The sequence below is a fragment of the Microcebus murinus genome, chromosome 8 (genome assembly GCF_040939455.1).
Source record: "Microcebus murinus isolate Inina chromosome 8, M.murinus_Inina_mat1.0, whole genome shotgun sequence".
Taxonomy (NCBI): domain Eukaryota; kingdom Metazoa; phylum Chordata; class Mammalia; order Primates; family Cheirogaleidae; genus Microcebus; species Microcebus murinus.
The window spans coordinates 93,062,606-93,075,721 of NC_134111.1; positions in this window are offsets into that span (position 1 = coordinate 93,062,606).

Below are 13,116 nucleotides of genomic sequence, written 5' to 3' on the forward strand. Positions count from 1 at the left end.
AACCCTGATGAATGGGATTAGTGCCCTTATAGAAGAGGCTTGAGGGAGCCATGCACCCCTTCCCCCATGTGAGCACAGAGCAGGAATGCATCATTTATGAAGCAGACAGAGCCCTCCCCAGACCCCGAAGCTGCTGGTCCATTGATCTTTAATTTCCCAACCTCTAGAATTATAAGCAATGAATGTCTGTTGTTTATAAATTACCCAGTCTAAGATATTTTGTTACAGCAGCCCAAATAGATAAAATAATGACTCTTTGTAATCTAAAAGGTATTAATTACCACCCATATATTCATTTTCCACAAGTTTTTAAAATACCTTTTTTGCTTTTAAGGAATATCTGAAGCTTCCCTTACTTGCTGTTTAAAACTGTGATGCAAATAGAACTATCACTTGATATTTATTTTGAAGGTGGGAAATGCACAGATTTTTGAGTCTGAGAGCCTGGGTTCTAGACTCGGATCCACAACTCATCTAGGGGACTCTGGCCTAAGACCTTTAAACTGCCCTGGAATCTCAGTTTCCTCCCTGAGAGATCTGAACCAACAACAATAATAGGAATAGTAATGATAAGCATTTATTGTGCCCTTAATACATTCCATGCTTTACAAGTAGTATTTATTTTAATCCTCTAATGAGTTTGTGTGGCTGGTAGTGCTGTTTCCCATTTTATAAGTGAAGAAACTAAAGCAAAGAAAAATTACGGTGCTTGTATAAGATCACATAGCTGATAATTTGCTTCACCAAGATCAGTTAAATTACCTCCAGAATCCACACTTTACTGCTTCCTTAGTGTTCCCTGTGGTCTCACCTGTACTTCTCTGATGGTCTAATCCTAAAGCAAGATAAATTGAAAAGAAAACATTAACAGAAAGCATTCAAATGCCCTATAATTTTTCTAGGAGCAGAGAGTTGATACTGTGGGAAGATACAGATTGTAATTGATGGCCTTCCAGTCTGTCAAGATGAATGTTTCAATTTCTTATGATTACTCTCATCCTCCTGGTAGAAATTAGTCTTATTAAAAAGACTGTTGTTTACATGGAAGTGTTTTTCCTTTAAGCCAGTCCCCCAATTAATAATTCCAGGGAAAAACATTCTTTCTCTGACATCTGTAATTTTCTTTCATGTTTTTTAAGATTTCCCAAAGTGTCATCTACCTGAAAGGACAGTGATCATATTACATCTTGCTCTTCAAGACAGAGTTTGGCCACAAAAAAGATGGAACATATAACTACATTGGAAAGATGTAATATAGTAAGGGGTAATCTGCAGAAGAGTTGCCTTGTTTTGTGCTGCTTCAAGGACTGGAAAAAAAAATCACAGATGCCCTTGCTGAATTAGGCTTCATGTTTCCGTGTGAACAGTTAGGATTTCTTCTTTTAGGATGAGTTGCTTTTAGAACTGACACTATAATTTTCTTGTCTATCTCCTCATAGCTTCGACTCCTGCTCAGGACCAGAACATCTGGCTATTGCCTAGGAAGAAAACTCAGGGCCATTGGGAGTGCTCCTTGCTCCTTAAATTTTGAAACAAGACCCACACCTTTCACCTCTCACAAAAATTAACTCACTTGAACCTTAGGTGTGAAACTATTAGAATGCTAGAGGAAAATGTTGGAAATACTCTTCTAGACATTGGCCTAGGCAAAGAATTTCTGAAGAAGACCCCAAAGGCAATCACAACAGCAACAAAAATAAACAAATGGGACCTAATGAAATTAAAAAGCTTCTGCACAGCCAAAGAAACTGTCAAGAGAGCAAACAGACAACCCACAGAATGTGGGAAAATTTTTGCAAGCTACACATCTGATAAAAGGCTGATAATTAGAATCTATTTAGAACTCAGGAAAATCAGCAAGAAAAAATCAAACAACCCTATCAAAAAATGGGCAAAGGACATGAACAGAAACTTCTCAAAAGAAGACAGAATAATGGCCAACAAGCATATTAAAAAATGTTCAACATCTCTAATCACCAGGGAAATGCAAATCAAAACCACAATGAAATCTGGAATTTCTTTACCCAGGAACAAAGACTTTTCATTTGTCACCCAGAGAAAGAAGATACAAATATTCCCTGGGAGAAATAACACAAACCATTTAGAAATTCTCTTCAAATTGGTTAGATCAAGTGATTGGTCCAACTGTTTAGTCCAGATATTGAAAAGTTGTCATTAGGGCTTCATTTTCACCCAAACTTTGGGCTCTCCTTCTGGTGTCCGGATATTTGCCAATGATGCTAGGCTGATATCCTGTCCACTCAGAGACGGCAAAAGAATAAAGACTTCTCCTTTACTGCTCTAACAAAAGACCCAGGGCTGAGTCTCATTGCCTCATTGATTTCACTTTACTCATCTCTATAGCAATCACTGTGTGCAAGTGAATGCAACATTGTGATGAACATGGCCTGAGTCATATGCTCGTCTTTGAATGGGGTGGAGAAACTTCCTAAATCTTAGGAATTGAGAGTAAGAGAGGGATAGTCCCCAAGGAAAATTGTATGTCTTTACCAAAAGAATGCAAAAATAATGGATGTCCACTATAACCTTGTGACTTAAAAGATTCTTCCTCCATCTCTTATAAGCTGGTTGTTCCACTGAAATTTTTTTTTTTTAGTTGACTGATTAGCAGTTGAGCAGAAAATTCCCCGCCTCACCATTTCTCCAGTGTGCCAAAAAGACAGCATGCTCTTAATCACTCATTTGGTGAAATGTGACATTTTAGTGACAATTTCAGGTATGATTCCACCATGGTTGGTAAATTGTAACCCCTGTGCTATCTGTCACTTTCCTACATCAGCCTCAAGTGACAGCCTAAAAGGGCAACTGATTGTTAATTTTACAACTTGCAATAAATAGACAGAGAGACCAGAACTTAGGAAATAGGAATTTGTCTGAGAAGGCCAGATTGCCACTTGTTTCTCACCATCATGTGGAGTCAGATGGGTATTTTGCCTAATGGATCTCCGTGGGGCTAATGACCTAATGAGCTAAGTATGAAGCAGCTCAGGCAAAACAGAACCCCTGAGAGAGTGAGTTATTGCTGGCACAGACCGCAGATGTGCTGAGTGCTGAGACTGGCTGCAGCAGAACCACCAACTGTTGTGAGTTTCCTACAGTGACATCACATTGGAGTTAAAGAAAAATACCCTAAATATTATTTTTATGGCAATGTAAAATGGCCATATATAAGGGGTTGTCCTTTTAAAAGTCTCTCCACATAAACACACTCTTAAGTGCAGAATAGTGCACACAATAGAAACTTAATAAGTGTTCTCTATGCTGAATGAGTGAATATAGAATGAATTCTTAGAGTTTGTCCATAGGGTGCCCTCCTAAGTGACGGTCTCTCTTCTCAGTACTGATGTTCAGCAAGAATGTATCACTGTAGCCCTATCAGTTGTTTAGAGCCTGTGTCCATTCTGATTGGGCTGGGGTTCTTTCTGTTTGGTTAATGCCCATAATATACTATTATAAAATATTTTTATAATGAAAAGAAATGTATTTCTTACACTTCTGGAGGGTGAGAAGTCCAAGGTGTAGGGACTGCATCTGGTAAGAGCCTTCTTTTTTTTTTTTCATTGTAGCATATTAAAAATGTTTAGGTTACAAATATTGCCTTTGCCCCACCCGAGTCAGAGCTTCAAGCATGTCTATCCCCCAGATGGTGCACACTGCACCTATTAGGTGTGAATATGCCTATCCCATCCTCTCCCCTCCCACCGACCCAACTCCTTATGACTGTGACAACTCTATGTGCACTTATACAACTTATACAACACTTTAAGTGTTGATTAGTTAATAGAGCTTTCTTGCTGATGCGGACTCCACAGAGTCCTGAGGTGGCACAGGGCATCACATGACAAGGAGGCTGAGCATGCTGTATTATAAGATATTTTGCATATCACCTCTACATCTTTTGCACCAAGCACTCAAAAGAGAACACTCTTGTTTTTCTCATGTACTGATTCTCTCTTGAGCCTCTTTTCTATCAAAACTATGTATCGTATGCTCCATCATAACTCTTAAGAAGTTTCTGATTCACTCTAAGATATTAATGGCCTCTTGTGATGCTTTACCAAAGATACCAACAGTGGAGGGATAATGTCCAAATCCAAAGACTTTAGTCACTAATGATGGCTGATAATATCAGGCACAATGGCATGTGGCATGAGATACTTCTTTGGTTTCAAAGACGACTTTTGCCCTTTCAATCAACCTAGTCAGGTCCTACTTTTCCAGAACACTAACCCAGCTCATCTCCCATTTGTCCTTACTGGGGCTCCCATGATCCCTCCACAGCACTGGGAGATGGGGTACCCATGCCTGTGATGATCAGAGAGACTCCAGGTGGCTTGCAGGAAGGAAGAAGAGGTTCCATCATTCATGTTATAGAGTAATAAGATCAGATTTGAGGACCAACACTTGCAATCTAGAGTATATTTACTAAAAATTAATTTAAAAGAGAAGGGTCAAATCTGTATGTTTAGGGAATTGCATAAACTCATCATTTAAATCTAGAAAATTCAAAATATGAAATTTAAAGTATCCTAAAATTGCCAGCTGGCTCCATGAACTACACTTATTCTGTTACTATTAAATGCAAACAGAGGAGCACAAAAATTAACTTTAGAGTGGCTGTTTAGGGATCCCCAGGTATTGAAGAGAACTTTTTAGAAAAAATTCACAAGTTTTAAATAAACCACAAGTAGTACTCAGGTTGAACTCAAGCATTTCCTAGAGCTGAAGAATGACTATTAGGCTCTTGAAAACAAAGGATAGAGCTACCTGTTAACTTCAATGTTGGAAATGGTCAAAATGGTACATAAATAAAACAAGTACTGGTGTTACATCAGAGAGCTGTGTAGCCTTTGTTGATGGACAGTGTAGCAGAAGCTTTGAGGAGTGGAGGAGAACTCACAGCAATGGCAGTAACCACTGCGGCATAGTAACAGAGAACCCTCAAGTGCAGGGAGAGCAGCTTTGCAGTGTGTTGCCATGGGGCACGTGCAAGCTGGCTCTGGGTCGGCTTTGGTAGAGAAGCAGGTGACTCTTGACTTTGGGGCTTGACCCAAGGGAGGAGAGATTCAGCTTGGAATGAAAGGTTGCCCATGATCACATTACAAGTGCATCTGTTACCACTTTCCTGCACACACCTTTACTGATATGAAAGTGCTCTGCTCGCTGCCTTCTGAGGCCATTTGCTTCAGCTCGAGCCTCTCCAGCCTCTGTCCACATGCTCTCATCTTGACCATGACAAATCCCACTCCTTTCTCATTGCCTGGTGTAAAATTATGAGTTTTCCTTGATGGTCTCTAAAAACCTGACCAGCCCATTTGACAATGGTGTCTCCTTCCTCTTAAACATTATACTTATGCCTCTGCTGCACACTCCATTGCATCACGATATTTCCTAAACTCTAGTTATTCCAGTAACACTTTTGTAATCAATGCCATTTCGAGAACCATTTGGGGCAGTATTTACTTTTTTTTTTTTTTAAATTGAAATTGGACTCACTTTTAAAAAATTTAAATGAAGCAATTTTAAAATAAAACATACCATTACTGAAAATGGAAAAGCATTTCACTTGCCATAAACAGAAGGTGTCCATGGAAATAAACACAACTGGGGCCAAACAATGTCATTAAATCCTAGCTGCACACTGGGCCAGCCCAAGTCTCTCAGCCTGAGGCATGTTCTCTTGTGGTAGCAAAGAGAGACGAACCAAGCATGAGAATGGCATTGAGGACATCCTAGCACGAATCTGAGGTTTTCTTCTAAAATAGTCAGAAGGATGGAAAGCAATATCTTTCTTATCAACATTACTTTAGTGTCTTGTTCTTGCCCAGCCTAGAATCATCCTGCATGCTGCATACTACACATCCCACACTTGAGACTTCCATCTTACAATACATTATTTTATGTTACCAGTTATGTTTATGCATGTGGTTTAATCTCTACCACAAGTTAATAAACTCTCCGATGATAGGACTGGTAGTAAAGATCTTAGTTTCCCTTACTACTTGCAAGTATCTTGATCCTAAGGGTTAGTTAATAAGTATGGAAGCTGATTAGAAACATAAATACAGATAAAAATACTCTAGTATTTCTTATTGTAACTCTATCTCAACCAGCAAACACTTACTGAGCAACTATTTAGTGCTAGGTGCTGGCTGGGTGTTGATGGTGCAAGTGCTGGGTGTGTGTGTGTAATTGCAGTGGCCAATAAACAGAAAAGAAGAAGGAAGAAAAGCATTATATCCTGGCAATAGTAAGATGAATTTATATGATCAACAGTAGATTTGTTTGGAGTTGGATATGTGGTCCAACTCTTATTACAGTGCTAAATGTATTAAACTCAATCCGGAAAGAAATTACTTTACCAGAATGAAAAAGTAGAATGTCAGATCTTAAAAGGTCAGTGGGTGCTTTATTCAGTTTACTGAATAGTGTTAAATATATTGTTCATTGGTCACCTTCCTTTGGGTTTTGGCTTCTGGAACCTGCAGCTTATTCATGACAACATGTGATCATTAAGAGGGATTTATTTGGAAATAAAGAGAAAATGAAGACATTCTTTAAGCCATTTTTCAGCTGGGCTCTGTTTTTCCATTTATAAACTAAGAACTGGGTTGCAGGGTCACAATAGTAGCAAACACGTGTATAGTGCATACTATGTGCCAGATGCATTTCCAGTATTTTAAATATGATGAATCAAATTCTCGTAACAACCCTCTGAGTAAGGATATTCATTTTCCATTGCTGCCATGACAAGTTACCACAAATGTACCAGCTCCAAACACCAGAAGTTTATTGTCTTACAGTTCTGTAGGTCAGAAGTCTGAGTTGGGTCTCACTGGGTTGAGATCACAGTGTCTGTAGGGCTGAGTTTGCTTCTGGAAGCTCTAGGAAAGAATCCATTTCCTTGCTCATTCAGGTTTCTGCAGAATTGAATTTCTTGATGTTGTAGGACTGAGGTCTCCAAGTGCTTGCTGGCTATCAGCTGAGGGCTGTTCTCAGGTTTCAGAGACCACAGTCCTTGGCTATTGGCCCTCTTCCTTCACCTTCACTCTGGGAACCTCTCCTGCCTCTTCCTCCTCACTGCATCTCTCTGACCACTCTTCTGCCTTCCTCTTGCATTTTGAAGGACTCAAGTGATTAGATTGGGCCCGCCCAGGTAATCTAGGATGATCTCTCCATTTCAAGTTTCCTAACTTTAATCACATATGAAAAGTTCCTTTTGCTATGTAAGGTAGCATATTCACAAATTCTGAGAATTAGTGTGTGTACATCTTTGGGGGGGTATACTATTCTGCCAATCACAGTAAAACACTATTGCTATACCTATTTTAGGAAATAGCTATTCTCCTTATTTGTTCCTTACCTCACAATGGAAGGGTCCTCCCCTACCAAATTTGCTTTCAAGAAGAATCTGACATCCAGGTGTTTGCACCTTAGTTTGACTATACAACAAGGTATGACCTGTTCCAGAAACATTTGCATTTAAATATATTTGTAGTTAAAAAATGAAAGGCATTCTCCTCTTGTAAAGGGACTTGAAACATCATGTTTATCAGAGGAGTTTTTTTTGCTTTCTAATTATTTCCTATCAGCAGCCACATATTCCAATGGTATTGGGAGTTGTCCTAGTGAGTTCTAAAGGAATAGAGACCCATTTCATCATCCACCTGACCCAGGACCTATGAGGAAGCATGGCTGAGTTGCTCTTCCTTCCTACTGTATCCTCTGTCTTTATCTAATAGATGCCCTTGGAGTTTCACCATCTCAAGCCCAGATGGTGAACTTCAGGAGAGAGGCAGCCTTACTTGTTTATTTAGCACTAAGCACAGAGCTTGTCATGGAGAAGTGCAGTAGGCAGCTTCTGACACATCTTCCAGTGACACCCAGATTTCTGACTCACAAAAACTGTGAGTCACAATACAATAAATGCATATGAATATGGGTTTTAAGCCACCAAGGTATGGCTTATTTGTTACACAGCAATAGATGACTAATAGAAGTAGGCACTTACATATGTGAATTGAATGAAGACTAAGTAAAGGTACTTATTTCTTGGTTCATTTGATGGTGAGTTCATAACTGCTGTGAGAACTCTAGAGTTTAAGAGATTTGGGCTACAGCTAAGGTACTTGTGCAATTCCAATTTACTCACCTTGGAAAAATTCTAGAGAGGAATCCTAGATATTCTACAGCTTAATTCCTTTCTCCCACACCGAAAACAGAGAGCATTATCCACTGAGGGTCTTGAAATCAGACACAGTCAGTTTTCAGCAGCAAGCCGCTGCCTCCCCCTCTATTTGTCTTTAGATGCAGACTTTTCAGGAAAGACTGTGTGGCCAGGAGGCCCCTGCAAGCTCCATCTAATTGGCCCTGGGCAGAGCCGCTTGCTTGTTTGTCTGGTGCCTTTATCTCCCTTGCCGTGAATCTGCTCATTTCTCCCCCTTTTCTGTTGTGGTTAGCTGCACGTTATTAGTGAAGACAAATTCTGAAGCACTTCATGAGGATGAAGAATTTCGGCCCATTTTTCCTAACTATATCTATACTGCCCTGTCCTAAGGATAAGAACAGTACATTAAAAACAAAATGTATTATTCCCAACAGGAGCCTAGACTCAAAGCCAGGTCTATGGGATGCAGCTGAAATGGAGAAATAACAGCTGCGGTGTTTATTAAGACCTTGTAACAGAAATATAGCTTATTAAGAAGTTCAGCTGGAATTTTAACACAGGATTTTTTCCCCACTTGGCTTAGCCTCAAGCGATCAAGTGATATAATACAACGTGGCAGTTGAGCAACTAATTGGAGGAGTGGGTAGGTGTATATGCCCCATGTGAAGATATGAGAATATATGCTCAATAATTTATAAAACCCACCCAGGGAGTTCGGCTGGCTGCAAATGTAGCAGCACAAGCACACTTCCAGTGGAGATCTGCTCATTAAACCATTCCCCTGGCCACAAAGCAAGGCACCAGGCTTGCTCTGAGACCTTGGACTCCCAGGGGTTGAGTTTTCCACCCAATCTGAAACACATCAACTCTTCCTGCTCCCTCCATCTCAGCGTCCTAGCTGTAGGGAGGGACCAGGTTACTAAAACATGGGCGGAGGGCAACTTACCAAAAACAAAAATACAGGAAAGATACACCCAAATGAGATGGGATGTTTATCTGATTTTTTTTAACTGTACTGTTTTCGTGAGTCATCTCAGAGTAATCAGGAGACAATATGATGATGGTGGACACTGTGTTTTCCCTTAAGAACATTTTTACCATTGTTTAATTACTTTCACCCTCATTCCCAGCCTTCTTTTGTGTAGTTTGCCTACGAAAGAAGGTGTAAAAGAATGGTTTAAGTCCCTGTGGTAAAAGAAGATTGAGGTCTATGCACCTAAGTTCTGAAGATATTGAATTGAAATGTGTAGGAAGGAACACGAAGTGACTTACATTCCTATGATGAGCCCAGCAATGCAAGGACAGTGGGCTGTGACTTAGGTCTTTGCTAACATTTTCACTCGGTGCAGTCTACCTCCTTTGTTGGATGGGGATCAGGGCCCACACTTGCATGCCTGGAGAATATACTAGAACAGTAAGGAAGTGAGAGAAGGAATGCACAACTGTTAGAGAAGGAACCCCTTGGTGGAGGGTGGGCAGCAGGTTCTCCTTCCAGACCCTCCTAAGCTGAGGAGCTGGGCCATCTCATCACAGTATTGCCTCCCTCCCCTCTGCTGCCTCTGGTCCTATTAGGGAGCCACTCATTTTTGCTATACATAGACTGGGAATCGATGGGATGTATAAGGGCAATTGAGGTCAAGGTAGGATTTTTGCATTACCTCTAGCTCGTCTGTATTTATGTGGCCCAAAGCACTTCTGCCACTGTGAGCTCCTTTGGTTGTCACAAAACCCTCTGTGGTGGAGGGAGACTTTTATGCCTATTCCATGGATGAGAACAACAAGTCAAGTAGTTTGCCCAAGTGCACACAGCTGTGTTCGGGGCTGCACGAAACCCAGGCCACTGGGCAGGTGGAGCTTGCTGAGAAGGGTGAAGCAAGGGAAGCACTCACTTTGGGCACAAAATATAAGAAGGCTTCCAAGATCCTTAGTGATAGAGATAACTAATATTTTAATACAATATTTCTAAAACTCAAAATATCACAATTGTAAACAAAGAGAGATTTGGCATTAATGTTTTTTTCTTTTGCCTCAGGCCCCACTGTGGCTGGGCAGGGCACTACCTTTCACCTCCTGCTGCATCTCTCCTGGGTCTCCAGGTGGACTGGGCCCTGATCTGTCCTAGAGCACAGGTGAGGTTCAGGCAGCCTCAGAAAATAGGCTGCCTTCCTGCCCCTTCCCGCCACTGCCAATCTCACTGGCTCTCCTCTCCCGGCTAAACAGAACTCTTCCAGCTGGAGAATAGCAAAGAATAATCTTCTTCCTGCAGAACAGGGTTCAGGACAAATGCAGTTCCTGGCTTTAATTGGGACAGAGGGGAAGTGGTATTTCCTCTTCTCTAAAGAGCTGTCTTCACTGCTGTGAGGATCTGCATCTGCAAAGCTGTTGCGACAGTTCTGCAAGTGGGGAGGAAGGAAGTTATTGGCCCCAAGTCCCTCCTGTCTGCAAGGAATCATGCTTTACAGATTCGTGGTCAAGAGCTCCAGTTCTGAAGCCATACCAAGTAGTACAAGTTCTGGTCCAACCATTTGTGAGCTGTGTGGTATTGGGCAAATTATTTAATTTTTTTGGTGTTTCTATTTCCTCATCTATAAAAATAAAGATGGGATAGTAGCTACCCAGTGAGGTTGATGTGAGATTAACACATGTGAAATGGTTAGGTCTGCACCTGACACACAGGCACTCAACAGTGTCAACAATTATTATTATTTAATTTTATACTTTCAATAACTCAGCAAGCTGTTCATATTTTTATTTCATAAATCAGGAAACAAAGATAATAAATTTAAGCAACTAATTAAAAGGAATTTAGCTGCAATGGAAAGAGCCAACATTTGGACTATCATTTTCGTAGAAACACTGGAAACATTTGATTCTTTTAGGAGAAGAGTAATGTGCTTTTCACTCAAAATAGTTTCAGTTTTCTGTATTATTAAAGTAAGTAAACAGCAAGAGTTTGTAATAAGGCCAAGAAGTTCTTGATTTTGTTTTGTTTTTGTTTGAAGAATTTTCAGACTCGTTTTTTTATTTCATGAGGTTTTTAAAATCCTCCTTAATTTATAATTCAGAATAAAAGTTTACTTTACCTTCAACAATCTGAATAGCTTCTATTTATAACCTGCCTGTTGAAGAGTGTCGTTTTTAGTCTACTACAGACTTTTGTGCTTTTGAAATTTCTAGAGCATGAGGTAGCACCTTCTCTCCCCATCTTTCATTGGGAACCTGGAATGATATTGGCATAATGTACACACACCTAACACCTGTTCTATATATAATCCCAAAGTGCTTTTGAGCTCACAGGGTACAGTCAAGAAGCTCTCCCTGACAGCAGGGAATTATTTATCTTCTTTTCCATTGCTCTTGACAGATTCTGCTCTGCCTAAAACTCAAGCATATTAAAAATATACATTAAAGAATTCAAGGAAGAATTACATGTATAAAAATAATTAATTACATAAATAAAACCCAAACAAGAATCCCATTAGGAACCTATGGACTAGGAGCTAAAGGGAGGAGAGAGGCCACATAGAAGGGACAGACAGATCCTGCTCTTAACAGGAAAGTGCCCATATAAACCACCTTCCACTTGAAAGGGAGAGAGAGTGATTCTACATGTCCCCTGATAATAGGGATTATATAGCCATTCATCTTCCTGTGATTCCCTATAGGGTTATTCCCTATTCCATCTGCTATTCCCTATAGGGTTTTAATTTGGTAATTCAGATTTGTTTTTTGTCTTTTCCCTTGTTAAAAAAGAAGTGATGCTGCTCTCAAACACAAATTTCATTTTCAAAGTACCACAAAGTAAAGAGTTTGACAATGTCTTCCTGAGTGAGAAGAGGAATTGGTGAAATGTCTAGCAAGTTTGTGCACGTGTGTGTGTGTACTTTTTTAAAACTGTGGTAAAATATGCATATCATAAAAGTTTCCATTTTAACTAATTTCAAGTGTACAATTCAGTGACATTTAGTATTTCATGATTTTGAGGCACCATCGCTATTATCCAGTTCCAGAACATTTTCATCACTCCTAAAGGAAACCCCGTATGTATTAAGCAGGAATGTCATACAATAAGGTGCTCCTGGTATATGAACACACACATGCTATTGCTAGAAAAGTATCCATGTTGCCATCTGATTTATCGCTCAGGCTCTTGTGAGAAGCGTTATTATAAATCAGGCACTCAGACTTTGGTCAACCACCACTAAGTGAACTGCCAAATCATACCCAGTTTCCTTTTCCTTCTTCACACTTTCTCATTTCTGAAATCAATAGCTTCTTAGATCCCATACAATAAAGTGATTTTGAGACACCAAAGTTCAGATCATTGATCCAGGGCCTTAGTGAGTCCATCAAGCTTTATAAGATTTGTGAGGCCAGGAATAGAGTAGCCCTACCTTGTCCTTATCTGGAATATCATATGAATTATTTGCAAAGACCTGTTACCTTCTCCTTATCCCTTTCTCTGCCACATATACACGCACATATGCACACACTCACACACACACTCATCCATGTACTCACACTCACACACACACACACACACTCCACTCCTTCCTGTCTCCAGCCACTTCCTCCTGGTCACCTGATTAACTCCTCTACTCATTCTTCAAGACTCAGTAGAGTTCTCCCTCCCTGACATCACATAACTGGGTTAAATGCACAGCCAGTAGATCCCAAAGCATCCTTTACATGTTTCTGTGTCTGATCCAAAATATCAGGAGGTCCATGCTATCACTACAATTGCCATAGAGCTTTGTTCTGTTGCGTTCCCAGGGGCTACCCTTCCCCTTCCCAGCACCTGACAATGTGTGCCTGGGGTGCGACCCAGGGAAAACCGTCTCTGCCACTGAAAACAATTCACAGCCCCAACTCAAGCAGCCACGGGTTAACAGTGTAAGTCTACGTGTGCAGAGTAGCCTATTTTATTC